A 17,120-nucleotide genomic window follows, 5' to 3' on the forward strand; every position below is an offset into this window, starting at 1 on the left:
ATTCGTCTGTACAGTCATTGCTTGGACCAAAGTGGCCACCATCTCAGCAAGTTGGTTAGAGTTCACCATGTTCTGTTAAGTTAAGCAAACAGTTAGTACTCATCATAAGATAGCATTTCCATAACTATACAATATGATTAAGCAATAACTTCAATCAATTTTTATGCGAAAAATCGCTTGCAGACAATCAATTTTTACTCTTTGCAGAGTCACACAACCTAGCACAGAAGACCTATTCCCCAACAACTCCCGAAAGACTCGACCGTGCTCTGATACCACAATGTAACACCCCGATTTCGGTGGCGTCACTTTAGTAACCAAAATAAACTTAATACGGAAAAACGTACATATTTTTTTTTTTTTAATAACTAAGACAAGACTGAATTAAATAAAACCCAAATGCGAAAGGCAACAGAACTAATACACAATACATATAACATTCCCCGCTGTAAGTAGCGACCTCGTCACGAGTAACCTCCAGTGACGGAAAGTAGAAAAGTGTAACGCCCGTATGCAAAATGTACAATCCCAAAATGTTAGGTCAAGTGTCAGCAACACAAGCCCTCAAAAATAAGAATAAGTCAGAGCTAGGACACTAACACCCAACCTTAATAGACTCTAATCACCCATCCCCCATACTTCCATCATCGACTCCCATCTGGTCATGCATGAAGTCCGGGTCCACGTCGAAGGCTCAATAGTAGTCATTTCGCTCCGGGTCTTCCCCGAACGACGAGGAATCACGGAAGAATCCACCGACGACATCTGACAAAAAGGGCATACATAGCCCCCCAAACACAGGTAGCACGTGCAAGGGTCAACTTACGGAATATAGGATAGAGAATACAAGACACCAGATAAAGTATAAGGGGTATATATATATATGTTGTCTACATACATATAAGTTCTGCATTGTCTACCCTAAGGTTTAAACATAGCATGTTATCAAATCTCTAGTACAATTCCATCATCAAAGCACATAACGATATCTATCAACATCTACTCATCAAAACACATAACGATGTTTATCAACATCAACTCATCAAAACACATAACGATGTTTATCAACATCAACTCATCAAAACACATAACGATACAATTAGAGTGCATGATATGTCAATGCAACGTCACTCTTGACGGTTCCAGAAAGAATAGGTTGGGCACGTTTGAGTTGGTCCTAACACTGGCATTGTGTCGACCATAACCCCGGAGTGTCACTTACAACCTTGACATAGCCGGATCAGTCCTAACCCTGCGGGTCGACTTTTCCCTCCGCTATGCCCGACAATCAACAGGTCGATCCTAACCTCACGGTCGATCATATCCCCCGTCGATGTCCGAATTACCCGAAGGTATAAACTGTACCCGAAGGTATAAACTGTACCCGAAGGTATAAACTGTACCCGAAGGCATAAACTGTACCCGAAGGCATAAACGGTACCCGAAGGTATAAACTGTACCCGAAGGCATAAACTGTACCCGAAGGCATAAACGGTACCCGAAGGTATAAACTGTACCCGAAGGCATAATCTGTACCCGAAGGTATAAACTGTACCCGAAGGTATAAACTGTACCCGAAGGCATAAACTGTACCCGAAGGCATAAACGGTACCCGAAGGCATAAACGGTACCCGAAGGTATAAGCTGTACCCGAAGGCATAAACGGTACCCGAAGGTATAAACTGTACCCGAAGGCATAAACGGTACCCGAAGGTATAAACTGTACCCGAAGGCATAAACGGTACTCGAAGGCATAAACTGTACTCATGATGATTCCTCGAATCATCCGACTCATCTCCATCCGATGGTCAAAAACTGCTCAGCGAGCAAAGAGCATCAACATGCTCGGAAACTACCCGTTTCTCGGCTTATCTCTCAGATAGCCCAACAACACAACTGCTCCCAGAGCACAAGAGTATCAACATACTCAAAACCTCTCAATATCTCAACACTTGGATCCGACGACACTTCTCGTTTTCCAAAACTAAGATTCGACTCCTAAGCTTCCTTCGAGATTATTATCATTACTTAAAGATTTAGAGGTTGTTTAAGGTCTTATGAGTTTTCTTCACAAAATAATATCCTTTTAGCCTTATCGCAATTCTTATAAGTTCTCGGGATCTCCAAATCCCCAAATGACTCCAGAGAATGTCTCGATCCATAAAACACCATAACAAGGCCCGAATCTCATTCGTCCTATCAAACTTTCCCCAAAACTCTCAAAATAAAATCGGCATGACCTGCCCGCTATTCTCACTATTCAGAAACTCAGATTTCATTGCTAAAGCATAAATAACTCAGCACCATCAATCAACATGTCATATATCAACATAATAAGCAATAACCACATAGCACTTAGCATATAAGGCATGCACCACACATCCTAGATTACCCACATAGCACATAGCATATAATTCAATCTCAAAACAGTCAGTAGATGAATCATCTACATTGTCAGCCGAAGCCTCAGAAAACATTTTCCCAATCATACACAAACAAGTGCATAAACAGTAAATCAAGTCGAATGCGTCGACACCTAAAGCATTAGCTAGTAAGGTAAGTTGCCCTTACCTCTAGTTATTCCAGCGTCCTCCTCAAACGTTCCTTCACAATGAGCTCCTTGATCTTCAGGAAATTCTTCAAAAGAACCTTTAAAGTAAAACCACAGAATTCTATCAAAATCTATCGGAAACTAAGCTATCAATGCTCACTAAGGTTACACGAAGTAGTTCATACTCCGAGGTACGATAATCTAGCGCGAAAGGACAAGTTTTCGGAAAAGGAAATTTTCCTCCTCCTCCTTAATAGGGCTCGGCCACTTTAGGTAATTAGGGGACTCGATTTTTCTTCGATCAAACTTGGTTCCTATGCTTTCATTAGCCGTAACTAAGGGTATTCTGAACTCGGAAAAATTATCGGATCAAAAACTGTCGCAGGGGTATTTTGGTCATGATTTTTAACTTAGAAATTTCAAAACTGAAATCCCAAAAACCAAATTTTGCAGGGACGTTACTAACGACGTTTATGACAACTAATCCTACTAACACTAAGCTAAGGCGATAGTTTTTAGCCTAAAGGTTGAAGCTTTACCTCAAAAACTCCAAAAATGGGTATTTAAGGCTAAAATTGATTCCGGCGGAATTCCAGCGACATAACGGAAAATCTAATCCGGCAGAAGTGATCTTGGGCACATATAGAAGAGGTTTAGAATCAGAAATGAAAGATTCAGGATAGTTTTGCAAAAACCCATAAACTATCCACTCAGAAAACTCTACAGAAAAGCTATGGAAAAAGCGATCAGAGGTAAGGATTAGCGACTATACCTCGAAGCCTTGAAGCAGCAACTGATTAATCGACGGTCAAGCAAGAGATGAAGAAAAACTCTTCTTCCTTCCTCTTCAATGGAGCTCGCGGGTTTGGGAGAGAAATGGAGGAGTTCTTGTAAATTTTCTCACCTTTCTTGCTATATGTAGAAGATGGAAATTCGCGGCGAAATGAAAGTTTCGCGAATCTGATTTTTCCGGCGTCATTCTTCATGAATTCTAAGATATGTTTTGGCGAAAGAATTCCAAAACTAAAATGAGGTCTCCTTATATTTTTGGCAACAAATGCATAGTCGTGTAAAACTATTTTACCCGATAAGTTGCTTTTTGCACCGAATGTCGGAATAGAAAACTTCCTTCGGAAGAAAGATTGAAATCATCAAGAGAAATGGGTGTACGCGTGTGGAATATTCATTTGAAGCTCTGAATAGATAAAGTCTTCATTGTCGAGAAATTCTAGGGTTTTGAAATACCAGGGATCCGGTTTCGGCAAACTTCCGATGATTGGAATCGGACGTTCGTAGATCCTAGAGTTTCGCCTCGAAACGATTTTGATATATGGAAAAAGAGAAGTTCTAACATTTCTCTGAAGATTTTTGGAATTAACTTCCGTCGTGCCTAAAAGTGAAAATTAGCTATATACTAGGGTTTTTGACCTAGGTTTAAGCGTAAAACGTTCGTGCTATAACTTTTATCGATCATAATGCAATCCTTGAACTTTTCCTGAACTTTCTCCTTCATAAATATATTTCATTTAATAAACTTTCGTTCAGGTTTCCCTTCACATTACATCAAGCCTAATCGTAAATGGAAATCTCTTCCACTTATTCTAAGCTTAAAATCTTGGGTCTTACACTAATCACATCACAGACAAAGTCATCGTCATGGTTAGTCTCAATCATAGGATTAAAAACAGAAAACCGTACCTTTTCCTTACCAACACGGAGAATGAGGTGACCCTTGTCAACATCAATCTTAGCTCTACCAGTAGCTAAGAAAGGTCGACCAAGAATCAGATGAATCTTCTCATCCTCCTCCATATCCGGCACAACAAAGTCTACGGGGAACACATACTTGTCCACCCGCACCATTACATCCTCCACAATCCCATATGGAGTCTTAAGGGATCGATCCGCCATTTGCAAGGAGAGCATGGTTGGGGTAACCTCTCCTAGGTTAAGCCTCTCAAACATGGTGAGCGGCATCAAATTGATGCTCGCTCCAAGATCACACAAGGCTTCCACATCCGCCATGCCTTCAATTTCCACCGGAATAGTGAAACTTCCGGGGTCCCTTCTTTTCTTTGGCATCTTCCGCTGCAAAATGGCACTACATTCCTCCGTCATCAACACCGTCTCATCTACTCCCTTCAATCTTCTTCTCTTATGCAGAATATCCTTCATAAACTTAGCATATATAGGCATTTGTTCCAAAGCATGGCAAAAGGAATACTAATATGGAGCTTTTTGAAAACTTCAACAAATTTTGAAAACTTTTTATCTAAGCTCTTCTTAGCCAATGCTTTAGGGAACGGAACCTTGCTAGTTTCAGGAGTAAGATCAACTTCCTCTCTCACCTTAATAGGCACAACTACTTCTCCTTCCACTCTATCCTCTCTCTTTTCTCCCTCTGTTTTTTTCTTCAATTCATTCATCACTCTCCCACTTCTAGTGGCTACAACAGAGGCATTTTCTTGCTTAGGATTGGGGATAGTGTCGGAAGGAAATTTACCTTGAGGTCTCTCGGCTATTTGCATGGCCAGCTGGCCAAATTGATTCTCAAGATTCTTGATAGCCGCCTCTTGATTCTTGTAGTTATTCTCTGTCCGGTTGATGAAAGTTTCCACCAACTCTTCTAAGCTCTTCTTGGAACCACTACCTTTACCTTCTCCTCGCTCTTGAGGTTGTCTTGATCTTTGGCCTTGGAATCCTTGGCTAGGAAATTGTCTTTGAAAACCATTTCCTTGCCCACTACCACCTTGCCTCCAAGAAAAATTAGGGTGATTCCTCCATCCTGGATTGTAAGTATTTGAAAATGGGTCATTCCGAGCTTGACCCATAGCCTTCACTTCCTCCTCCGGTCTAGTCTCTGTGCATTCTTCGCTGTCATGTGGCCCTCCACAAGTCACACACTCCACTTTGGCAACTCGACCACCAATCTTGGTAGTCTTCATTTGATTTTGAATCTCATTCATTTGCTTGGAAAGTTGCTTGTTGGAGGCCATAAGTTGATCATAAGCTTCAACCTCAAGGACTCCTCTTCGGGCTTGGCGATCATTACTAGAGTTCATGGCTCTTATAGCCATTTTTTCAATCAACTCATACCCCACTTGTGGAAGTAAGGCATCGAACTCTCCACTTGAAGCCGCATCCAAACCAAACCTCGAAGAATATTGGAGACCATCATAGAACTTTGCTACTTGTTCAGCTTGAGTAAGGTTATGTTGAGGACACCTCCTCAAGAGCTTCTTGAACCTCTCCCAAGCTTCATAGAGATTCTCATCGGTGGATTGAGCAAAAGTCATGATGTCATTCTTGAGCTTCCTCAAGAGGGCTCTCGGAACAAACCTTGTGGTGAACTTCTCAGCCAAGTCTTCCCAAGATGTAATGCTACCTTGGGGCTGTGAATTCAACCACTCTTCAGCAGTATCCCTCAATGAAAAAGGGAATAAACTCAAGCGGATGGTGTCCGCTGAAACATTCTGAACTCTGTAGGTGTTGCAATTGCGGATAAACCGCTCCATGTGTGCATGAGGATCTTCAAGAGCACCACCACCATACTGATTTTGGCTCACCAAGTTGATGAATGCCGGCCTCAGCTCAAAGTTTCCCGTGCCATCGGGGGAAACTATGCTGCCCGGATAATCGTAGCTCATGGCAGCCGAGGTGAGGTCTCTAAGAGAACGATTAGCATTCTCCAATTCTTGCTCTTGAAGTCTTTGAGCAAGAGCCTCATTCACTCTTTCTTCAATGTGGGCTTGCATCTCCTCCTCCGTCATATGGGCAGCCATGGCGGCTAACTCAGCAGCTCTTTGTTGAGCTCGTCGACGATGGAGGGTGCGTTCTGGCTCCGGATTAAACAGCAGTGGATCCGTGCCAAGACTACCGTGCATAAACTGAAATCACAAAACGGAGAAAAGGTTAGTAACACCTATTCAATGCAATGCTTAGTAACACAAACAAACAAACTCTTTAACTTAAATCGAAAACCACAAACAATCCCCGGCAACGGCGCCAAAAACTTGTTGGTCAATTCGCAAGTGTACGAATACCTCCGGGTTTTAAAATATCGAACCACAGGGATTGTGAGTGAGAATTGTTGATTTAAGCCTAAAGTTTGCAAGTTCTTAAAGCAGTAAATTTCAAAGATTGGTTTTGGTTGCCTTGGGTTTTCGATCATCTAATCCATTTTAGTCCACCTATCCTATGCATGTAAAACCTTGATTCAACTCTTGTTGTAAAAGCCTATGTACTTACTAGTTGATTCCTCACAAAAGTAATTCTCTCAAATTGAAAGTTAAGCCCAATTCCTTGTGTACTTAAACATTCATAAGAGGTATAATATCATGTATAATCAGGCCAACAAAACCCTACCCTCACTCTATTCCTAGAAGCAAGTATAGAAGGACCTATTCCAATTCATGTCCCTAAATCATAACAAATTTCCATTTGATTATAATCTAGCCTATAGCAAAGGTGCACCAAAGCTAAACATGCAATAAGGAATTGAAATACAAGATTGAATCAAGACTCATGCATAGAGATAGGATTTAACAAACTAAAATTTCAGAGAATCTCTTAACCCAAAGCAAAAAGAGAACTATCCACTCATGGCTAGTGAATTCATGAAGAAAATGTAAATAAAACCTGAGAAAAAGTACAAGTTGGAAGCCTCCCTTGGCCCCAAAGTTCTCCTCAGCTCTCAAACTTGATCAAAAATGAGTAAAATGTCAAAATGTATCAAAGAAATTGGCCTAAGCCTTATTTATAGGCAAATTACACGAAGCTGGGCGTTCAGGCGCCAATTCAGAGCGCCTGAGCGCCAATTGCATGTTGAAAAACATGCCTCTGGACCCTATTGGCGCCTAGGCGCCCACTCCCAGCGCCTAGGCGCTTAAGCTCGCCTGAAAAGGACTTTTTGGCTTCTGAAACTCCTCTTTTCAATCCTCTTTAAGTTCTTCATCAATTCCATGCTTCTTGGCCTTCTTTCTCCTTCAGTTTCTGCACTCCAAACCTAACCAACAAGACAAGGAAGATTCTAGAAGCTCCAAGAGCTCATTAGCACAAGAGGTCCTTCATAAAACACAACAAAACCATGCAAGTCCTAAACTTTACTTAAAATGCAAGAAAACTACCTATAAAACTACTAAATTACCAAAACAAAATAAAGACTAAGGAAAAGAATAAAAATGCATGAGAATGCATGAAACACTACATGAGACTCAACAAAAAGACTCAAAACAAACAAAGAAATGACCCTAAAAACACTACTAAAACAGGGTCATCAATCACATCGTAACCTTTGTCAGCAATTTGGCTTATGGAGAGCAAGTTGTGAAATAATCCTTCCACCAGAAGTACATCATTGATGACTGGAATTTTTCCATCTCCTATGGAACCTTTTCCAATGATTTTTCCCTTCTGGTTTCCTCCAAAGCCAACATCTCCTCCTGACTTAAGCGGTGTCAGTTCTTGGAATATAGACCTTGTGCCCGTCATGTGTCGCGAGCATCCACTGTCCAGGTACCATGACAGGTGTCTTAACTGAGCTGCATAAGATGTCTGCAACAGGAATAATTTTTGTTTTAGGTACCCATATCTTGGGTCCTTTCTTGTTAGTTTTCCCAGAAGTTCTTGGAACTTTGGGTGCAACAGGAGGATAATGCAGAGGAACTTGAGTATAATATCTAGACATATCAAGTTTAAACTTTCCCTTTGGTTTCACCACCTTTGGTGTAATCTTTTCTGGAATGACAGTGTCAGCGGGAACGAAATGCTTATGCAAAGGTTCGCGTTTGGGCTCAGATGACTCATCTTTCATGGATTGAAAGTAGCTAAGGCCGCTGTTCCCATTTCTGCTCATGCCATAGATCATTGAAGCCATAAGACTTCTGTCTATGCCCTTTGCAAGGAACTTTTGAAACGCTTTCTCATATTTTGTCTCATACTTAACATCAGATGATGCAAGTTGGTCTTCTAGCACATCATTTTTAGCACGAAGAACAGCATTGTCATTAACAAGAGTATAGTTTTCTTCCATGAGTTCAGAGACTGACTTCTCATGAACTTCTGAAGAACTGGTTTTAACAGCATATTTCCTTTTAAGCTCTTTATGCTTATTTAGCAGAACATCATGTTTCTTCATTATTTCAGATAAGGCAGTTCTTAGCTCAGATATAGAAAAATTAGAGAATACCTCATCGTCATTGTCAGAGTCTGAGTCATCTTCTGAAGCTTCAGCACCTCTGCTGGTGGTAGCCATCAGAGCCTCCACAGCTTCATCTTCTTCTGACTCAGCTTCATCAGAATCAGTTGCATCAAAGGTTATGAGAGCCTTCTTCTTGAAAACTTTTCTTGGTCTCTTGTCCTTCTTTAACTTGGGACAGTCACTCTTGTAGTGTCCAGATTCCTTGCACTCGAAGCAAGTGACTTCCTTTCTAGATGATTTCTTCTGACCAGATGAAGATTCATATCTTCCTGAACTTTTCTTTGGTCCTTTGCCTTTGTTGTGCCTGTTCTTCAAGAGTTTGCTTAATCTCTTTGTGAAAAGAGATAGTTCTTCATCACCAGACGCATCTGATAGCTCTTCAGAGGAATCTTCTTCTTCTGCCTGATAAGCTTTAGCTTTGTCAGACTTTGACTTAAGAGCAATAGACTTGTCTTTCTTCTGAGGCTTGTCCCCTTTGAGTTCAATCTCATGGCTTCTGAGATGACTCACGAGTTCTTCTAACTTCAACGAGTTCAAATTCCTAGAGAGTTTCAGGGCCGTGACAAAAGCTCTCCACTCCTTAGGCAAACTTCTGATAATCTTCTTGACATGATCACCAGTAGAGTAGCCCTTGTTTAGCACTCTGATTCCAGCAATCAGAGTTTGAAACCTTGAGTACATCTCCTCAATGGTTTCACCAGATTCCATCTTAAACTGCTCATATTGTTGTATGAGAGCAAGAGCCTTGGTTTCCTTGACCTCTTCATTTCCTTCATGCGTCATGACCAAGGAGTCAAAGATGGATTTAGCAGTTTCTTTGTCAGAGATCTTCTCATACTCAATATATGATATTGAGCTGAATAGCATAGACTTCGCCTTGTGATGATCCTTGAAACGCTTCTTCTGAGCGTCAGTCATTTCAGAACGGGGGATCTTCACTCCTGAAGCATCTACTGGATCAGTGTAGCCTTCAATGACCATATCCCAGAGATCTGGGTCAGTGCCAAGGAAATAACACTCTATTCTATCTTTCCAGTACTCAAACTTTTCACCATCAAAGATTGGTGCTCTGAGTTGGTTGTTGTTGTTGTTGTTGTCAGCGGAAGTATTGGCTTGGGCCATTGTTTGTTTTTCACACAAGGTTCTGGATCACTGAACACTGTTAGGTGTTAAAATTAGAACCGGAGCTCTGATGCCAATTGAAGGTGCGAAAAACACTAGAAAGGGGGGGTTTGAATAGAGTTTTTGAATCACGGGTATACTTTTAAGCTTTTTCAAAACTCAAAGATAAAAACTAAGTGCTGAATGATAGGAAGTAAAGCACGCAAGTATTTTATCCTGGTTCACTTGAGATAAAAGCTCAAGCTAATCCAGTCCACCTGTGAAGGTGATTTCTTCCTTCTTCTGATGAAGGCAATCCACTAAAATCAATGAGTGTTACAACTGCACTTTGCAACCTGCTAAGTGACTAACAATACACTGATTTTCTCACTAGTATCCTCTTAAGAAGCTGATCTACCGATCCTCTTAAGACTAGCTAAATACTGAATCAGCCTTGATTCAGTCCTCTCAAGATCCGACCAACCTTGGTCTCTTGATGAACTTTACAATGTGATGTAAAAGGTTTCGGGTTTACAATAAGTGCTTCTAACAAGCGAATAGTAAACTCAGATGTTTAAGAACAGTGAAGAAATAATGCTAAGAGAATGGTTCGTATATGTTGAATGTTTTCAGCAAAGTTTCTTAACTTCTTTCTTCCTTCTTCAGCCTTTATATACTCCAATACTTGTGATGTAGCCGTTGTTAGGGTTTTATCCGTTGGAGTGGCAATTCTGTGATATCAGACTGCTAGGCTGTACAAGGTGGGTGGCGGACAGACTGAGACATGTACGACGTTGTACTGTGAAAGCGACCTGTCCTTTCACCAGTTGACTTGAGATCAAGGAGCTTCAGATGAACGTTGGTGAAGCTTCTTGTTGGAACATGTTGCCATGCATTTTGTCAAAACAACCGATTGTCGAAGCAGATGCCGTGGCATCTGATCTCGTGAAGCTAGGGCATCAGTCCTCAGCTTGTGTTTCTGTTGTGGGCCCTCTGAAGATTTGCTGAAGATATGTTTTTGAGTTACTTGAGGAGCAAGTAGCTATTCCAGAAGGGTTTATTTGTTGGGTTGTTATTTGTTGAAACAATCTTTGTTAAAAGATTGGTTTCTATCTTTACTTGTGCAATAAGAAACCGAATCTATCAAGATTGCGTTTTGAATTGCTGTTACTGCAATCTGTTTCTTCAGCCCGTGCCAACCCTAAAGCCCATGCTACCGCTGCTGATGTCTATAAAAGGATGAAGACCTAAAACATGAAGGCGTCGAAGCTGATAGAGAGAGATCGAGTGTTTTAGGATTTGTTAATTGTGCTTTGTCCTTTGTTGGTTGTGGATCTGTCTTTGCTCGCTGATTCTATAAAGCAAAGAGAGATTCTGTGTGTTTGATTGCGTTCAAACTCTACTTGTTTATTGTGTTAACCAATCACTATGGCAGTGATTGAGAGAAAGTGAGAGGGGCTCTCATACTTAGGTTGAGATTCTAAGTAGAAATACACTGGGTAGATTAGGAAGTGAACTATGAACTGAGTTGTTCATGAGTGTCTGTAATTCCTGAATCTTGAGATAGTGGATTTCCTTTCTTTGGGTGCAAACCCTCCAGACGTAGGTGAAAGTTTTCACTGAACTGGGTTAACAATTACTGTGTGTTATTGTTTCTGCTGTTAAGTTTTGTTTTACTGTAAAGCAGTTGTCGAACCTCTCGTCCCAGCATCGTGGAGGACAATCGGATCAGAGGGAACCTGATTTACAATTGGTATCAGAGCAGGCACCCTGTTCTGGTTGGGTGAGCTCCAGGGAGTTTGATTCAAGTTCTCATGGATAACAAGGAGGGAGGATCAGTCAATAGGCCACCCATTCTGGATGGTACTAACTATGACTACTGGAAGGTTCGCATGACAGCCTTTCTCAAATCAATTGACAACAAGACTTGGAAAGCTATTGTCAAGGGTTGGAAGCACCCCACTAAGGCTGAGGTTGAAGGCACCTCTACTACTGTTGTGGAAAAACCTGAAGAAGAATGGACCAGTGTTGAAGATGAAGCTGCTCTTGGAAATTCAAAGGCTCTAAATGCTATCTTTAATGGAGTTGACAAGAATATGTTTAGGCTGATCAATACGTGTACTGTGGCAAAGGATGCTTGGGAAATTCTGAAAACTGCACATGAAGGAACTACTCGAGTAAGGATGTCAAGGCTTCAGATGCTTACTACTCAATTTGAAAATTTGATGATGACTGAAGAAGAGACTATTTCAGAATTCCACATGCGTGTCCGTGACTTGTCTAATGCTTCATTTGCTTTGGGAGAACCTATGTCAGATGAGAAGCTTGTAAGGAAGATCTTGAGATCTCTTCCTCAGAAGTTTGCTATGAAAGTCACTGCAATTGAGGAGGCTCAAGACATCGAGAACATGAAGGTTGATGAACTTATTGGCTCTTTGCAGACATTTGAGTTGAAACTGAGTGGAAAATCTGAGAAGAAGAATAAGAGTATTGCTTTTGTGTCAAATACTGATGAAGGTGATGATGAAGATTGTGAGGGTGAAAATCTTTCAGAGGCTCTGGCCATGCTAGCAAGAAAATTCAACAGAGCATTGAGAAAAATTGACAAAAGAACCAGGCCTAATGTCCAGGACATGAAGTTCGATAACAAACCCAAGCCTTCTAATTCACAGAGGAAGACCAAAGAAGAAGAAAGATCTGGTCAGAATAAAGGAGTGCAGTGTCATGAATGTGAAGGATATGGTCATATCAGGTCTGAATGCGCCACCTATCTAAAGAAGCAGAAGAAAGGTATGATGGTAACTTGGTCAGATGAAGACACTGAAGATGAGGAGGAGATATCTGCAAACAAAGTCAATGCTTTCTCTGGAACCATCTATGAGTCTGATACAAGTGATGAGGACATTATAGATGAGGAACTGGCTGAGACTTACAAGCTGCTACACATCAAGTGGGAAGAAGCATGTAAACTTGTGAGAGAAAAGCAAAGTGAGATAGAACAACTTGTTTCTCAGAATGAAAGACTGAAAGAGCTCAGCACAAAGCTGAAGGAAGATCTGGAGGAATGGCAAAGTAAGTTTAATAATGCTGATGTTATTGAAAAGGCTAATCTAGTGTTGATCAATGCAGGACTTCAAGAGGAAGTGGCAACTCTGACAAGAAAGCTTGAAGCTACTCACAAATCTGTTAGAATGTTGAACAGTGGTTCTGATATGCTTGATGAAATTCTGAAAGAAACTAGCAAGCAAGGAGGGAGTCTGAAGGGAATTGGCTTTGACTATAAAACAGCAAACAAAGAAAATCAGAAAGGTTCAAAGAAGTTTGTGTCTGCTGCAAAACAAACTGAATTCAAGAAGCCCAGAAATTATCAGTTGCCAGATTCATTGCCTCGACATGTACCTCTGCATGTGAAACCCCAGCTTAAGCTTGACAAAACTGTACCTTGGAAGTGTCACTACTGTGGTAAGAATGGTCATATAAAGCCCTACTGTTACAGGTTATATGGTTATCCTCAGATGCACGAGAAAAAGCCTGTTCAGATGAGGAAGCAATGGAAGCCCAAGGGTGAAGTCAGATGTCAGGTAGCCTACACGTCCTTCAGAGCATCATCAAAGGAAGATTGGTATTTTGATAGTGGCTGCTCAAAGCACATGACAGGAAACAAGAGCTTCTTGCAAGACGTCAGAAGTCACTCCACCAACTATGTTACTTTTGGAGATGGAGCTAAAGGAAAGATCAAGGGAGTAGGAAAACTTGTTAGCATAGAATCTCCTAACTTGAACAATGTGTTACTTGTGAATGGTTTAACAGCCAACCTAATCAGCATAAGTCAACTGTGTGATCAAGGATATGATGTGAAGTTCAATAAGATAGAATGTGTTGTGACCACTGATGATGAGAAAGTTGTGATGAGAGGAGTCAGATCAAAAGACAACTGTTATATGTGGACATCAGAAGAAAAAGCTCATGTTTCCAGATGTTTGTTAACTAAAGAAGATGAGGTGAATGTATGGCATCAAAGACTAGGACATCTCAACTACAGGAGCATGCAAAAGATTCTTGCAGATGAAGCAATAAGGGGATTGCCCAATTTGAGCTTGGGAGAAGGAAAGCTATGTGGAGAATGTCAGATTGGTAAGCAAACCAAGGTGCTACACAAGATGCTCCAGCATCAGACCACGACAAAGGTTCTGGAATTGCTTCACATGGATCTCATGGGGCCCATGCAGGTTGAAAGCTTGGGAGGAAAAAGGTATGTGTTTGTTTGTGTAGATGATTTTTCAAGGTATACATGGGTTGAATTTATGAGAGAAAAATCAGAGACTTTTGAAATATTCAAGAATCTATGTATGAGACTTCAGAATGAGAAGGACTGTGTGATTGTGAGAATCAGAAGTGATCATGGAAGGGAGTTTGAGAATTCAAAAATCTTGGAGTTCTGTGGAACAGAAGGTATTAGCCATGAATTTTCTACCCCCATCACTCCACAGCAGAATGGAATAGTTGAAAGGAAAAATAGAACTCTCCAGGAATCAGCTAGAGTAATGTTACATGCTAAGAAGATTCCACACCAGTTCTGGGCTGAAGCTATGAGTACTGCTTGTTACATACATAATAGAGTCACCATCAGGGCAGGGACATCCTCTACACAGTATGAGCTATGGAAAGGTAGAAAGCCGTCTGTAAAATACTTTCACATATTTGGAAGTAAATGTTATATCCTTGCAGACCGTGATCCTAAGAGGAAGCTTGATCCTAGAAGTGATGAAGGAATTTTCATGGGGTATTCTATGAACAGCAAAGCTTATAGAGTTTTTAACTCTCGCACAAGGACCATGATGGAATCTGTGAATGTGACTGTGGATGATGAACCAAGCAAGAATGAAGAAACAGTTTTGAATGAAGATGATGATGGTGCTGATGTTCCAGCCGATGCTTCAGCAACCGCCCTCGACAATGAGTCAGAAACAAGTGCTGATGAAAAGGAAGACAAAGATATCACATCAAACAAAGCTCCATCAATCAGGGTTCAGAAGAATCATCCTCAAGAAAACATTATTGGGAATCTTCGAGAAGGGGTAACTACCAGATCCAGAAGTATGATTGCTTACAGTTGTTTCATTTCTAAGATAGAACCCAAGAATGTAAATGAAGCTCTCACTGATGAATACTGGATAAATGCTATGCAAGAGGAGCTAGAGCAGTTCAGGAGAAATGAAGTATGGGAGTTAGTGCCTAGGCCTGAAGAAGTAAACATCATTGGCACTAAGTGGATATTCAAGAACAAATCAGATGAAACTGGTACAGTCACAAGGAATAAAGCAAGGCTAGTGGCTCAAGGATATACTCAGATAGAAGGGGTTGATTTTGATGAAACCTTTGCTCCAGTAGCTAGACTGGAATCTATAAGACTCTTGTTAGGTGTTGCTTGTCTCTTGAAGTTCAGACTTTATCAGATGGATGTGAAGAGTGCTTTTCTGAATGGCTATTTGAATGAAGAAGTATATGTTGAACAACCTAAAGGGTTTATAGATCCACATCATCCAGATCATGTGTACAAACTGAGGAAAGCATTGTATGGCTTGAAGCAAGCACCTAGGGCTTGGTATGAAAGGTTAACTGAGTTTCTTGTAGGCAATGGTTACTGCAAGGGAGGAATTGATAAAACTCTGTACGTGAAGAATGTCAAAGGAAAGCTCGTGATAGCACAGATCTATGTGGATGACATTGTATTTGGAGGAATGTCGAACTCAATGGTGGAGCATTTCGTTCAACAAATGAAATCTGAATTTGAGATGAGCTTAGTTGGTGAATTGAATTATTTTCTAGGACTACAAGTCAAGCAAATGGAGGATTCTATGTTCATATCTCAGAGTAAGTATGCTAAAGGCTTAGTGAAGAAATTTGGCCTTGAAAAGGCTGGTCACAAGAGAACCCCTGCTGCTACACACATCAAAATGTCCAAGGATGAGCAAGGAGAAGATGTTGATCAAAGTCTCTATAGAAGTATGATTGGAAGCTTGTTGTACCTTACTGCTAGCAGACCTGACATCACCTTTGCTGTCGGTGTATGTGCAAGATATCAAGCAGCTCCTAAGGCTAGTCATCTGCTGCAAGTCAAGAGAATTATCAAGTACATCAATGGCACGAGTGACTATGGTATTCTCTATACTCATGATACAAATTCTTCTTTAGTTGGTTTCTGTGATGCAGATTGGGCAGGTAGTGCAGATGATAGAAAGAGCACATCTGGTGGATGTTTCTTCGTAGGGAATAATCTGATTTCATGGTTTAGCAAGAAGCAGAATTGTGTCTCATTGTCTACAGCTGAAGCAGAGTATATTGCAGCTGGAAGTAGTTGTACTCAACTCATGTGGATGAAGCAAATGTTGAAGGAGTATGATGTTGAACAGGATGTCATGACATTGTACTGCGATAATCTCAGTGCAATCAATATTTCCAAGAATCCCATACAGCATAGCAGGACCAAGCATATTGACATTAGACATCATTTTATTAGAGACTTGGTGGAGGATAAAATTATCAATTTGGAGCATGTTACAACTGACAAGCAATTGGCTGATATTTTCACAAAACCCCTTGATGCAATCACTTTTGAAAAATTAAGAGCCAGTCTAGGGATTTGTTTTTCTGATGCATAGCAATTAGCGTGCCCCAGTGTGTTAACGGCTAGTTTATTCTTGGTCATCACTAACTGCCGTTGTGACATCAGCAGAGAGAAAGTTACTTCATGGTTCACTTATCCTATAACTACCTCCAACGGGCAAATTGTGTTCTCTCAACCGCTTGTGCATCTATCTTCTTCCAGTCATATCATGTCACATTTGCAGTTTTATTTCGTTGTTCTGTACTCTGTTTGTAATTGCTCTCGATTCATCATGTCTCAAAGTTCAGGAAAGAAGGAATCTGTCAAGGCTAAGATTGAAAGAACTGCTAAAGGAGTCAAGTGTATGGGTTTGAAGAGTGATTCTTCTCAACCATCTTCTGTGTCCAAGAAAGCTCCCAAGAAGATGAGATCACGAAACCCAACGTGTAAGGTCTACAAATCACAGGTCAAGAATAGCAAAGCTCTGAATGTTCCTATCCTTGAGGATGTTCCTGACGATGAGGAAATCAACGATGAAGATTCTCCTGTGAAATCGCCCCCTGATGTTGTGCCTGATGTTGAGACATCTGGGTCTAAGGAAAGTTCTGCTCAAGAAAATTCTGGAAAGGATTCAACTTCTCATGAAGATTCAGGTGGTGCTA

At 40.9% G+C, this 17,120-nt stretch overlaps 1 non-coding gene across 1 annotated transcript; it reads left to right on the top strand.

Moving 5' to 3' along the window:
• Nucleotides 1-5,758: 5,758 nt before the first annotated feature.
• Nucleotides 5,759-5,865, top strand: LOC130734810 (small nucleolar RNA R71). The gene has a single exon (XR_009018151.1). It is a non-coding gene; the product is annotated as a small nucleolar RNA R71 (small nucleolar RNA).
• The last annotated feature ends 11,255 nt before the right edge of the window (nt 5,866-17,120 follow it).

Source organism: Lotus japonicus, chromosome 1 (assembly GCF_012489685.1).
Source record: "Lotus japonicus ecotype B-129 chromosome 1, LjGifu_v1.2".
NCBI classification, from domain to species: domain Eukaryota; kingdom Viridiplantae; phylum Streptophyta; class Magnoliopsida; order Fabales; family Fabaceae; genus Lotus; species Lotus japonicus.